Raw genomic sequence first — 13,493 nt, 5'->3', positions numbered from 1 at the left:
CGCCGCTCGGGCTTGACCCCGCCCGCGGCGCTCATCGCCGGGTCGGCCCGTACCACCGCCTGTCGCCCGCGACGCACACGCACGCCGCGCCCGCGTTCGCCTGTGGCCCCTGGGCCACTGCCAGGTGGGGCCTCGCGCCCCTGAGCCACTGCCCCTGGGCCCGAACCCCGTATGGGCCACAAACAGGTGGGCCCCCGCGCCTAGAACGTAATAAAAAAATGATTTAAAAAAATAAAATAAATATAAATATTTAATTAGCTAATTAATTAGTTAATTAACTCTGTTTAGATTAATCTAATTTAATTAATTAGTTTAATTAATAGTTAATTAATTAGTTAACCCTAATTACCCTAATGAGTCTATGACATGTGGGACCCACGTGTCAGATGACTGCTGACGTCAGCATGATGTCATGCTGATGTCATCGCAACACTGTTTCGGATAATGTATATATTAAATAATTAAATAAATTCCAGAAATTAATAAATTCTTTTAAAATCAATATAAAATAAACCGTTGCTCAGATGAAAATACTTTGTACATGAAAGTTGCTCAGAGCGACGAGACGAATCCGGATACGCAGCCCGTTCATCCACCACACATCCCTAACCTATCGAACTCGCAACTTTCCCCCTTCGTTTCATCTGTCCGAAAATGCGAAACATCGGGAATACTTTCCCGGATGTTCCCCCCTTCGCCGGTACCACCTACTGCCGCGTTAGGACACACCTAGAACCGCTCATTGTCATGTCACGCATCGTCATGCTTATGTTTGCATTGTATTTACTGTTTCTTCCCCCCTCTTCTCTCTGGTAGACTACGAGTCCGACGCTGCTGCTGCCCAATTCGACTACGGAGTTGACGACCCCTCCTACTTGCCAAAGCAACCAAGCAAGCCCCCCCTTGATCACCAGATATCGCCTATTCTTCTCTATACTGCTTGCATTAGAGTAGTGTAGCATGTTACTGCTTTCCGTTATCCTATCCTGATGCATAGCCTGTCCTTGCTTCTACTGTTGTTACCTTTACCTGCAATCCTACATGCTTAGTATAGGATGCTAGTTTTCCATCAGTGGCCCTACATTCTTGTCCGTCTGCTGTGCTATACTATCGGGCCGTGATCACTTGGGCGGTGATCATGGGTATATACTTATATACTCTATACATGATACCTGTGGTGACTAAAGTCGGGTCGGCTCGTAGGAGTACCCGCAAGTGGATCTTTGTGGCGGAGCGACAGGGCAGGTTGAGACCGCCTAGGAGAGAGGTGGGCCTGGCCCTGGATGGCGTCCGCGGTTACTTCAACATAACACGCTTAACGAGTTCTTGGTATTTGATCTGAGTCTGGCCATTTGGTCTATACGCACTAACCAGCTACGCGGGAACAGTTATGGGCACTCGACGTCGTGGTATCAGCCGAAGCTCTTTTTGACGTCAGCGACGGAGCGGCGCGCACTGGATTGGACTGGAACGCCACTAGGCTAGGTCTGCTTCCGGCCGCCCTCGCAACGTGCAGGTGTGCAATGGGCGATGGGCCTAGACCCCTGCGCGCATAGGATTTAGACCGGCGTGTTGACCTCTCTGTTGAGCCTAGGTGGGGCTGCGACGTGTTGATCTTCCGAGGCCGGGCATGACCCAGAAAAGTGTGTCCGGCAAAATGGGATCGAGCGTGTTGGGTTATGTGGTGCACCTCTGCAGGGAAGTTTATCTATTCGAATAGCCGTGTCCCTCGGTAAAAGGACGACCCGGAGTTGTACCTTGACCTTATGACAACTAGAACCAGATACTGAATAAAATACACCCTTCCAAGTGCCAGATACAACCCGGTGATCGATCTCTAATAGGGCGACGAGGAGGGGATCGCCGGGTAGGATTATGCTATGCGATGCTACTTGGAGGACTTCAATCTACTCTCTTCTACATGCTGCAAGATGGAGATGGCCAGAAGCGTAGTCTTCGACAGGATTAGCTATCCCCCTCTTATTCTGGCATTCTGCAGTTCAGTCCACTGATATGGCCCTTTACACATATACCCTTGCATATGTAGTGTAGCTCCTTGCTTGCGAGTACTTTGGATGAGTACTCATGGTTTCTTCTCTCCCTCTTTTCCCCCTTTCCTTTCTACCTGGTTGTCGCAACCAGATGCTGGAGTCCAGGAGCTAGACGCCACCGTCGACGACGACTCCTACGACACTGGAGGTGCCTACTACTACATGCAGCCCGCGGACGACGACCAGGAGTAGTTAGGAGGATCCCAGGCAGGAGGCCTGCGCCTCGTTCGATCTGTATCCTAGTTTGTGCTAGCCTTCTTAAGGCAAACTTGTTTAACTTATGTCTGTACTCAGATATTGTTGCTTCTGCTGACTCGTCTGTGATCGAGCACTTGTATTCGAGCCCTCGAGGCCCCTGGCTTGTATTATGATGCTTGTATGACTTATTTATGTTTTAGAGTTGTGTTGTGATATCTTCCTGTGAGTCCCTGATCTTGATCGTACACATTTGCGTGCATGATTAGTGTACGGTCAAATCGGGGGCGTCACAGTCCATGACGGAAAAAACCGTGGTCGAAGCGAGGGCGAGGAAAATTTTGGGGAGTTCCCGGTTACGGTGGGAGGTCAGGGCCGAGCGATGCGCATTTCTCTCGTACACGTACGCGCGTGTGTGCGAGGCGTTGGCTCTAACTGAACCCAAGCGAGGCGTTGGGCTCTAACTGAACCCGAGTGATTGCACTGCAGGCTACGCGTTACTGAACCCGAGCGATCGATCGATGGCTGTTAACTGAACTCGATCGAGCGATTCCTTCGCTACTGCTGCTAACTGAAGCCGGTCGATGCTGCCTCTGGGATGAACAGTGAGCGTTGCGGGGGGGTTTGGATGAACAGTGAGCGGTGGCGTTGCCTCTGGATGAACAGGACCCCGTGGTGTGCAGGGCTGGATGAACAGTAGACGGTGGAGGGGTGCCCGTGGAGGGGTGGTTGAACAGTAGCCGGTGGAGTAGCGCGCGGTGGAGGCTGGATGAACATGAGCCCGTGGAGGCTGGAGGAGGTCGACGGTAGCCCATGGAGGCTGGAGGAGGTCGACGGTGGAGATGAACAGTATCCCGTGGAGTCCCGTTTTGCGGTACGCCACACCCCTCCCGATGAACAGGACCTCCGTTTCGACCGTAGGAGGTCCGTTTCGTCCGTTTTGCGGTACGCCACACCCCTCCCGATCAACAGGACCCCCGTTTCGACCGTACGAGGTCCGTTTCCTCCGTTTTGCGGTACACCACACTCCTCCCAATCAACAGGACCCCCGTTTCGACCGTAGGAGGTCCGTTTCCTCCGTTTTGCGGTACGCCACACCCTTCCCCATGAACACGACGCATTCCGTTGCCTCCCCATGAACATGACGCATTCCGTTGCCTCCCCATGAACACGACGACGACGCTGTTTCTCCGTTCCGACCCAGCCATGTACACGAGCCCTGGCCGTACGTATGCGCGAGTAGGCGTTCGAGACCCCGCCCGTATGTACACATATGTGGCCGTATTTTTTTCTTGCACCCTGGCCGCTGTACGTACGTGTACATGCTATGTGCGCGCCTCTACTACGACACGTGCGCGCCTCTACATCCACCAGTATATATGTACGTGCACGTTCGCGACCAGAAAGACAACGCTAGGTACGCTTCGACCAGGTGGGTCCCGACTGTCAGGAACTTCCTTGCCTGCGAAGATGTAGCTGGTGGGTCCCAGCGGTCAGGGGGGCGAATCGTTTTTTTTGCCCGGACGCACTTCCTTCCGTGCGAAGATGTAGCTGGTGGGTCCCAGCAGTCATGGGGAAACATTTTTTCGCGAAATACAGTGGCCCGTCCGGTGGGTCCCAGCTGTCAGGTGGAGGAATCATTATTTTCCGCGTAATAAGGAGGCACTTCCTTGCTGCGGCCGTGGACCCAGCTGCCAGCCTCTCCACGTAAAGTCCACATCCGATGGAAGTCGTTCCTTGACCACGTTGACCACGCCGCGCCGAGAGCACCAGGGCGATGGACGACGGCGAGGCCTAGGAAGGGGACGATGGGGAGCCGGGGAAGATGCGGCAGTGGAAGCCCACGCGGAGAGGAGTACGAGGGTTCACTGGTTCGGCTGCGGTGTGAGGTTGCCGTCGCCGCAGGGCCTGGCCAGCGGTGGGAATAGTAGGGGCGGTGAGGCCTCCGCGGCAGCACAGCCGGCCACGGGAGGCAGGAGCATGCGGCATGACCGGCGCTGCTTTGGGCGGCTGGAGCAAGAAGACCAGAGGTTGAAGAAGCACTACGGCCGTTGGATGGACATCCTACGATCACTAGAGCTAGAATCGTTCATATTGACTAAAGTTGACAAAGGCCCCCGTCCCAGTCAACTTATTAGCCCACAAGTCAGCCTCCCACCATGGTGGGTCCCAGCTAGCAGGGGGAGTATTCATTTTTTTGTGCGTAATAAGGAGTCACTTCCTTGCGTGCGAAGATATAGCTGGTGGGTCCGAGCTGTCAGCGGCGGTCACGTTTTTTTCGCGAAATACAAAGGCCCTTTCGGTGGGTCACTGATGTCAGGTGGAGGAATCATTATTTTGCGCGTAATAAGAAGGCATTTCCTTGCGTGCGGCCGTGGACCCAGCTGTCGGCCTCTCCACGTACAGTCCACTTCAGATGCATGTCGGTCGTTGACCACGTTGACAAGGCCGCGCCGAGAGCACCAGGGCGGTGGACGACGGCGAGGCCTAGGAAGGGAACGACACGGAGGCAAGGAAGACTCGACAGTTGTTTCCCACGCGGAGGGGAGTACGACTGTACGAGGGTTTACTGCTTCGTCTGCCGTCGCCGGAGAATAACAGCAGGTGTGGGTGAGTAGAGGGATGGCTAGGCCAGCGATGGGAGTACGATGGGGCGGTGAGGCCTGCGTGACAGCACAGCCGGCCGCGGGAAGGAGGGAGCAGGCAGTCACACCGGCGCTTGTTTGAGCGGCTGGAGCAGGAAGAGCAGAGATTGAAGAAGCACGACGGCCGTTGGGTGGCCATCCAACAGTCACTGCTTGTGCGTCAACCTTTTTTTAGGAAAGCCTCAAATATGTGGAAAACAGCATACAGCCCATCTGCCATTATTTCTAATAATTTACAGCCCATTTGCTAATTATTAAGGGTTTTTTGGAGCCCATATTCTTTTTGTTAGCATTACAGCCCATATTGTAGCCACGGTTAAAAAATTATACGAAATTTTGCATATTTCGGTGCGGTCCGAACTGTTTTTAATCCCGAAATTTTGACTCACATTCAAACTGATTTTAAAAATAAATGTATTTCAATATAAAATCCAATGAATTCTCCACGCATAAAAATTAATGTAATTTAAAATCTCAAAATGAAAAAAAGATATTTGAAACTAATTGCCGGTTTGATGTGTTTTAAAAATGTACAACCCATTTCTCATTACTGGTGGGCCATTTTCTCGGCCAGCCGAATGAAAGCTCTCCTCGTCTTGAAAGATTTGCAGCCCAACATGCCTGACAAAGCGACTTACTTGGCAAATCACAAAAAAACTGGGCTGTGGCCGTGGACCCTGCTGTCAGCCTCTCCACGTACAGTACTCTTCCGATGGAAGTCGTTCCTTGACCACGTTGACCACGCCGCGCGGAGAGCACCATGGCGGTGGACGACGGCGAGGACTAGGAAGGGGACGACGCGGAGCCGGGGAAGACGCGGCAGTGGAAGCCCGCGCGGAGAGGAGTATGAGGGTTCACTAGTTCGGCTGCGGTGTGAGGCTGCCATCGCTGCAGGGCCTGGCCAGCGGTGGGAATAGTAGGGGGCGATGAGGCCTCCGCGGCAGCACAGCCAGCCACGGGAGGCAGGAGCATGCGGCACGACCGGCGCTGCTTTGGGCTGCTGGAGCAAGAAGACCAGAGGTTGAAGAAGCACTATGGCCGTTGGATGGACATCGTACGGTCACTGGAGCTAGAATCGTTCATATTGACTAAGTTGGCAAAGCCCTTCGTCCCCGTCAACTTAGTAGGCCCACAAGTCAGCCTCCCACCAAGGTGGGTCCCGGCTAGCCGGGGGAGTATTCATTTTTTGTGCGTAATAAGGAGGCACTTCCGGTGGGTCCGAGCTGACAACGGGGGGAACATTTTTTTTCACGAAATACGGTGGCCCGTCAGGTGGATCTCAGCAGTCAGGGGGCAAACTTTTTTTCGCAAAATACGGTGGCCCGTCTAGTGGGTCCCTGCTGTCAGTTGGAGGAATCATTATTTTCCGCGTAATAAGGAGGCACTTACTTACTGCGGCCATGGACCCAGCTGAGACTCTCCACGTACAGTATACTTCCGATGGAAGTCGTTCCTTGACCACGTTGACCTCGTCGCGTTCCGTTGCATGCATGCGTCCATGGGCGTGGCGCGTCCCCACTGTCGGCCTCTCACGTACAGTCATCTTCCGATGACTCTCGGTTGTTGACCACGTTGACCACACCGTGCCGAGCGCACCCAGACTGGAATGACCCGGAGATGGGGAAGACGGGCAGTGGAGTCGCAGATGGAGAGGAGTGGGAAACTTCGCTGGTTCGGGTGCGCGGCAGCACAACCGCGGTGCCGCCCACGGGAGACAGGAGCAAGAACAGAGGTTGAAGAAGGAGCACGGCTGTTGGATTAACATCCAACGGTCCAGCTGCTAGAATCATTTGTTGATTAAGTTGACAAAGCCGTGCGTACACGTCCGCTTAGTAGGCCCACAAGTCAGTCACCAAATGTGACGGGTCCCAGCTGTCAACGGGATGAATATTTTTTCGCAAAACAAGGAGGCACTTCCTTCTGTGCGAAGATACAGGCGGTGGGTCCCAGCTGTCAGGTGGAGAAATAAATTTTTTCGCAAAACAAGGAGGCCCCTCCTATAGCTGGTTCGACTCCAAACCTAGACTATGACTATATATGGTGCTATGCTACTCTTCAAGTAATGAAACTGACATATCCAACGTTCGCTTCTCCTCTTCTCTACTTACTCTGCCTAGCATCAGAAGCTCTGGCCGCAACAACCATGTCCGCTGGCTGCTCGTCCACCTGCTCTTCATTAGGCAACAACCAGATATGCGCCAAGTCGCCACCCGTACCATCGCCTGTGGGTCTCATCACACCCCCGCCGGCACACGCACCGCAACCGATTGCTCATCGCAACCCGCTGCCGTTGGTGTGGTGCCACTGCTGCAAATCACGCAGAGTCATCCGTCGCGTCTCAACCACAATCCGCAACCCTGGCCGAGTCTTCTACAAATGCCCGAATCATGGGGTAATAATATGTTTAAGTGTTGTTCTGCTGCTTTCAGTTGCTGTTTTTTTTTAATAGTTTGGTTGATGATCTTCCAATTTGATTCGTGCAGAAAATGGAAGATTCGTGTGATTCTGGGAAGTTGCGTGTGGGGGAATGCAACTACGCTGATTATTTGATTAGCCGAGGAATCCCAATACCGGCAGGTTGGGGTGTTGGACAAGTAACTGAAGGAACGGCATAAGAGGAAGATGCAGAGCAGAAGGTTAAAGATGCAGTTCCTCTGATCATGGCCAAGCAACAGCTGCTGAACGGCCTTGACAGCAATGAGGAGATGAAAGGGCTTGTGAAGATAATGGGAAAAATCGATGTGCTCTGTAGGATGATTGTCTCTTTATTTGCAGTGTATGTAGCACTCGTGATGTATTCAGTGGCTACGACATGAGCACTTTGCTGAAACTAGTAATGAATGAAACCTGTGTAGCAGGCTAGGCGTAGTGTTGTGAACATCTAATGATTTCTATTAACGGAAATAAGGGGGTATCCCCTTTTGCTCATATAAATAAATAAATAGCAGAGGCCCTGTCGGGTCAGCTTTGTTCTCATTCGAAGACGTCGAGCAAATTGCAGTCCAACAGCAAACTATGTCATCAAATTCAAGTTTCACAGCCAAATATGAGTACAACTAAACAACAATGTCATCATGTTTTAGTTGTCATACAATCACCAAACACAAATCAACATACATAACAAGTGATGTTCTCACAGCAAAATACTAAACAACATGTTCACCAGGTTTCAGTTGTCATAGCAAACACAATTTCACATAGTAGATAAAAAAACGTCTTCTGACAGGAAAATACGACAAAAGCAATGTAATCATCATCCGCAGCAGCAGCGTCAACATCTTCACCATGTGTATCAGTCTGAATCGTAATTCCCCACGGTGTCATCTTCTTCTTTGTCCTCAACGTCCTCGAACGTTGGCTTCCTCTTGATCAACTCTTGTATGTCCACAGCACGACAGGCAATCTTTTCGCCGGCGTCATTGACATGATGGTTCTCAAAGATATTAGGAACATCTGTGTTACCTTGTACATCAGGAGCAGTGTAAGCATCATCTTGTTGTGCAACTTCATTAAACGAATTCCTCTGCTCAAACCTTTGCAATACTCTCCAGTCGCCGCTACGTGCAAATGTGTCTTGCAAGAAAAATATCTCTGTTGCTTGATTTGCCAAAATAAAAGGCTCGTTGGTCTGGTACGCCGCCTTGACATTGATGGATTTGAAATAATCATCAGCTCTGGGTTTTGCGATCCTGGAAAACAGGTTATACCAACGACAGCACAACAGAACCACACACCGATGATCCTCGAAGCTGGAGATATACTGCAACTGAACAATGTCTGTTATGTTAGCATACATTTCTGTTGTCTCTTTGTCATACGTATCCGTGCTCATGATGGCACTGTTTTGTGTCTTCCTGCCTTCGTCTCGTGCAAGGGTGTTGTAGCGCACATCTCCAACAATGCAAGATTCATAATGTCTGACCCGAGTATCAGGACCCATTGCTAGTGAGTAAAGGGCATCATCAACTGCCTGCCCATCCTCCCGCATCTTCTTAACCTATGGTTAGAAAATAGACAAGCTGATCATCTTACGTACTCAATATATTAAAAAAACTGACAGTGCACTTCAAAAGCTTACATGGTTCTTGAACCATTTTGCAAATCCTGCCATAACCAGTTTGTCAATGTTTCTTGGATTTTGCGGCAGTAACTCCTCTTTGTAGATGCTGCACAACATAGTGATCACGTCAAACATCTAAATATATAAGAATGTGCTGCAAGTTTAGTAGATTACGATGTATAAGCTGCAGTACTGCACTTACTTGATATAAGGTAGTATCTCAGGACAGTTATTCAACACATACCAAACCATTTTGTCCAAATCTTTAGGTTTGTCTTCTTGTCGACTCTTCACTGTAACTCGAACAGAATAATCGAAAACATTGAGCCCGGGATTGTCTTCACCCACCTCTTTGCTAAGTTGATCAGCTGTTTCAATGTATTTTGAGCAGGATGTCAACGCTTCTGTAGCAATGTAGGCCTCTGCAATGGAACCGTCGGGTCTAGCCCTGTTCCTAACATAGCCCTTGAAAGTGCCTAGCCGCCTTTCAGTAGGGTACATCCAGCCATACTGTACTGGACCTCTAAGTAGTGCCTCATCAGGTAGATGAACAACCAAATGCACCATCACATCAAAGAAGGCTGGAGGATATATCTTCTCAAGGTCACATAGGATAGTTGGTATCTTGTCTCTAAGACGCTCCAAAGCATCTATCCTGATATTCCTACTGCAGAGTTCCCTGAAGAATTGTCCCAACTCTGCAACTGCTCTGTATAAGTCAGGGCGGCCCAATCCTCTAAGGATAATAGGTAAAACCCTTTGAAGTAGGACGTGGCAGTCATGAGGTTTCAACCCTTGTACCTTGTTTCCATCTGCACTGACTCTCCTTTCAGGGTTGGAAGCAAATCCATGTGGGAATCTCACACGTGACAGGACCTCGCAGAATTCTTTTCTTTTTACCTTGTCCAAGACGTACACAGCTGGTGCCATATCCCGTGGTTTACCTTCATCTTGCACCTGCAAATCCTTTCTGATACCCAGGTGTGTCAAATCAGTCCTAGATTTTAAGGTATCTTTTGTCTTGCCTTCAATATTAAGAAGTGTGCCGATAATGCTGCCACATATATTTTTCTTGATGTGCATCACATCAAGATTATGCTGTAGATTCAAATCTTTCCAATACTCCAAGTCCCACAAAGTGGACCTGCGGGTAAACAATAATCTCTCTTCTACCCTGCCACGCTTCCTTTTCCCGCTACCATTACCAGGATGGTTTCCTGGTGTAATATGCCTGACCTTCTCTAATTCCACTTGCAACTCATCGGCGGTGAGCCTCTTTGGCGCATCACGGTTTTCATGCTTTGCATTGAACACATGTCTTCGGTATTTTCTAGGATGCGGCTTGTCCTTGGCAAGGAAACGGCGGTGTCCAATGTAACAGATCTTGCTAAGTATTGCGTATGATAGCGGATTCCTGTCACAACGAACACATGCATTGTAACCATGTGTCGTTCGCCCTGACATAGTGCCCAAAGCCGGATAATCATGGATGCACCAAATTATAACAGCATGCAGAAAGAAATCAGCTGGTGGGCTACTATATAGGTCTCGAGTGAGAACACCCTTTTATAGCTGTTGAAGTTCCTCCACAAGAGGCTCCATGAACAAATCAAAATCCTTTCCAGGACTTTTTGGACCTGAGATGAGCAAGGCCATCATGTAGTTTGATTCTTTGGTGCAGACATTTGGAGGCATGTTGTAAGGGATAACAAGCACTGGCCACATGCTATATGTGGCGCTCTGGTGGCCAAATGGGTTAAATCCATCTGAAGCTAAGCCAAGTCTAATGTGTCTCGGGTCAGCAGCAAACTCTTTTGTTTATCATTGAAGCTTTTCCACTCACTACCATGAGATGGATGGCTCATTACATTCTGATCTCTGTACTCATGGTTTCTAGAATGCCACAGTACATCCTCTCTTGTTTTAGCATCATGAAACAACCTCTGCAATATTGGTATAATTGGAAAATGTCTCAGAACATTATAAGGAATCCTCTTCACAGCATCGCCATCTTTCCATCTTGATGATTTGCATTTCGGGCATTCACTTAAGTTGGCATAATCCTTCCGGAACAAAACACAATTATTCTTACAAACATGGATCATATCATATCCAATTCCAACTGCACGAAGGAAATTCTTCATTTTACTGTAGGTGTGTGGCAGCTCAGACGCATCTGGGAAAGATTCGCGAAGCAGCCAACATCGCATCAAATGATTTGTTGGTCATCCGCTCAGATACTTCACCTGAAGAAAGGTGACCATAGCTGAGAATACTGTCAGCTTATTTCCTGGAGTGACAGCAACGTTGCATTGTTCCAACATGCGGGCCCACCGTTTTTCTTCTGCAGGTGAAAGTTCATGGAATGCACGAGCATTTTGTAGCATTGTTTCAATGTTGGTCAAACTCACTGGCTCCGCCACCACCACCTCCTCCTCCTCTTCCACCTGAGCATCAGGCAGATCAAGATGGTGATCTACTGCTTCCACGTAGTCAATAACATTGACGTTCACAGCTTCACCATGATGAACCCACCTAGTATATGTGACCGACATCCCATACAAGTGTAGATGATTTTGCACAGTTGACTGGGGTCTTGTAACTGAATTCATACAACTGCTACACGGGCAGAGCACATCTGATTTCGGACCACCGTACTCAGCTCTGATAAAGTTCATGAAGTTTTCAACCCCCTCGACATATGCAGCGGAGAATCTTTGAGCAGAAGTTATCCAAGTCATGTCCATCTGTTAGACATACAAATTAGTTCTTCTACTAGATATTACAGGAAAAACATATATGCTTTTTTATGAAGTCCAAAAAAAATACCTAGGTCGATGTCTAAAGCTATGGCAAGATATTTGGACGAGCAGATCTAAGTAACGAAATATATGTAAAGCTAATTCAGCAAACATATTTGAGTGCCAAATTATGGCAGGCTCTTTCATCAGTCAATGAGGCCGAGCACACAGCCATCGAACTATCGAAGGCCATCGCAGCAACAAAGATCGAGTATAAAACGGTGTAGAGCTATTTCACCTAACAGATTGGCTACTAGACCATGGCAATCTACGTCACAATAAATATATGGCAGGATATTTTAGCAACTAATCGGCCTTGGCATGCCATCTCAGCTAAGCAGATTGAGTGCAAAACAGGGCAAGGAAGCTTCTTGAGCAGAGCATATTGACAGTAAACTACTTCGGCAAACAGTGAGATTAACAGCGTCTATCAGCTAACATTCAGCGCTACACCGACATGAACGGGGCCTCAGTCTAGAATGCGCGTACCGTGGGAGAAGCTGACCGCCGTGCGTCTCCACATGAACGTCGCCAGCGGTGGCGGCGCTGACCGCCGTGCGCCTCCACAAGAACGTAGCCAGAGGTGGCGGCGCGGCTAGAGGACGGCAGTCTACGAGAGCATACTGTGGGAGCGAGAGGATCGCCGAACCGCTGCGCCGAGGTATCGGCGCGGTGGGGAGGGCGGCTTTGGCGGAGCGAATGGAGTGGAGGGGGACAGGGGGAGGGCGATTTGGGGAATATTATTGTCTAGTTGGTCGAAGGGCGGTTGAATCAGATTTGGGGGGAATTTTTGGGTGAGGGGGGGAGGATTTTCGCGCGGTGGGCGGGGGGAGTTTGGCGCATGGTCGGTTTCTCCAAGTGCAGTCCCACGTGTCAGTGAAGAGGCAAGCCGAAGCGTGTTCCGTTTGCGTGAGCCGTGTGCAGGACCGAACGTGTGTGGGGTGCAATGCGACCGCGACAGGATTGCTGTGAGTGTACCACCTTTTTCCTTTTAAACTAGGTGCTTCGCCCCCTCAAAAAAAAATTGTTGCTTCGCGCGATCCATCGATACTACTACTAGTAATCCGGTAATCCCGACTAAAACGGCGTGGCCGGGTCTTTTCCCGCGTGATATGCTGGGAGGTTCGCTTAGTTGGGTTTTTCAGGACGAGTAATGCTACACCTACGTAATCCCAGTTACGTAGTTAACGTAATGTGAAACGTGTGAGCTGTTGATTGTAGATTGGGGGGAGGGAGGGGCCCACCACCATGAAAATTAGGGGAGGAGAGAGAGAGACAATTTACGTTAACCCTTTCGTAGGTTCCCGTAGATGTAGAAAGATGTGAAATGCGTGAAAAATAAAAGAAACCCGACCCTATACCTATTCTACGGCGGCGACCGACGTCCTCCATCTGCGATCTCTATGTACGGGGGCGGGGTTCAAGACCCGTGAAGTGAAGGTGCGGTCTCCGGCGAGGAAGAGTAGAACATGGGATACGGACCGGCCAGTTGGCACACCATGCCCTGCCGCCTCCCATGCCCTAATCATCCTCGGAGGAGTCCCCGACCTCGGCGGTGCCGGACGTTGGACGGCGGCAAGTAGGACGCGTGGCTGACGGTGCTCCCGCCGTCGGCCGCCAGCGTGGCCACCGCTTGTGCGGTCGCGTCCGCGTCCGACTACGCCGCTATTGCGTCGCGAGAGGCGACTTGAGCGAGGGTGGCGACCTCGAGCTTCATCCCCGAAGACAAGCTCTCCCGCAG

This window comes from Triticum aestivum, chromosome 7D (assembly GCF_018294505.1).
Source record: "Triticum aestivum cultivar Chinese Spring chromosome 7D, IWGSC CS RefSeq v2.1, whole genome shotgun sequence".
Lineage (NCBI taxonomy): Eukaryota > Viridiplantae > Streptophyta > Magnoliopsida > Poales > Poaceae > Triticum > Triticum aestivum.
This window is presented reverse-complemented; position numbering follows the sequence as displayed.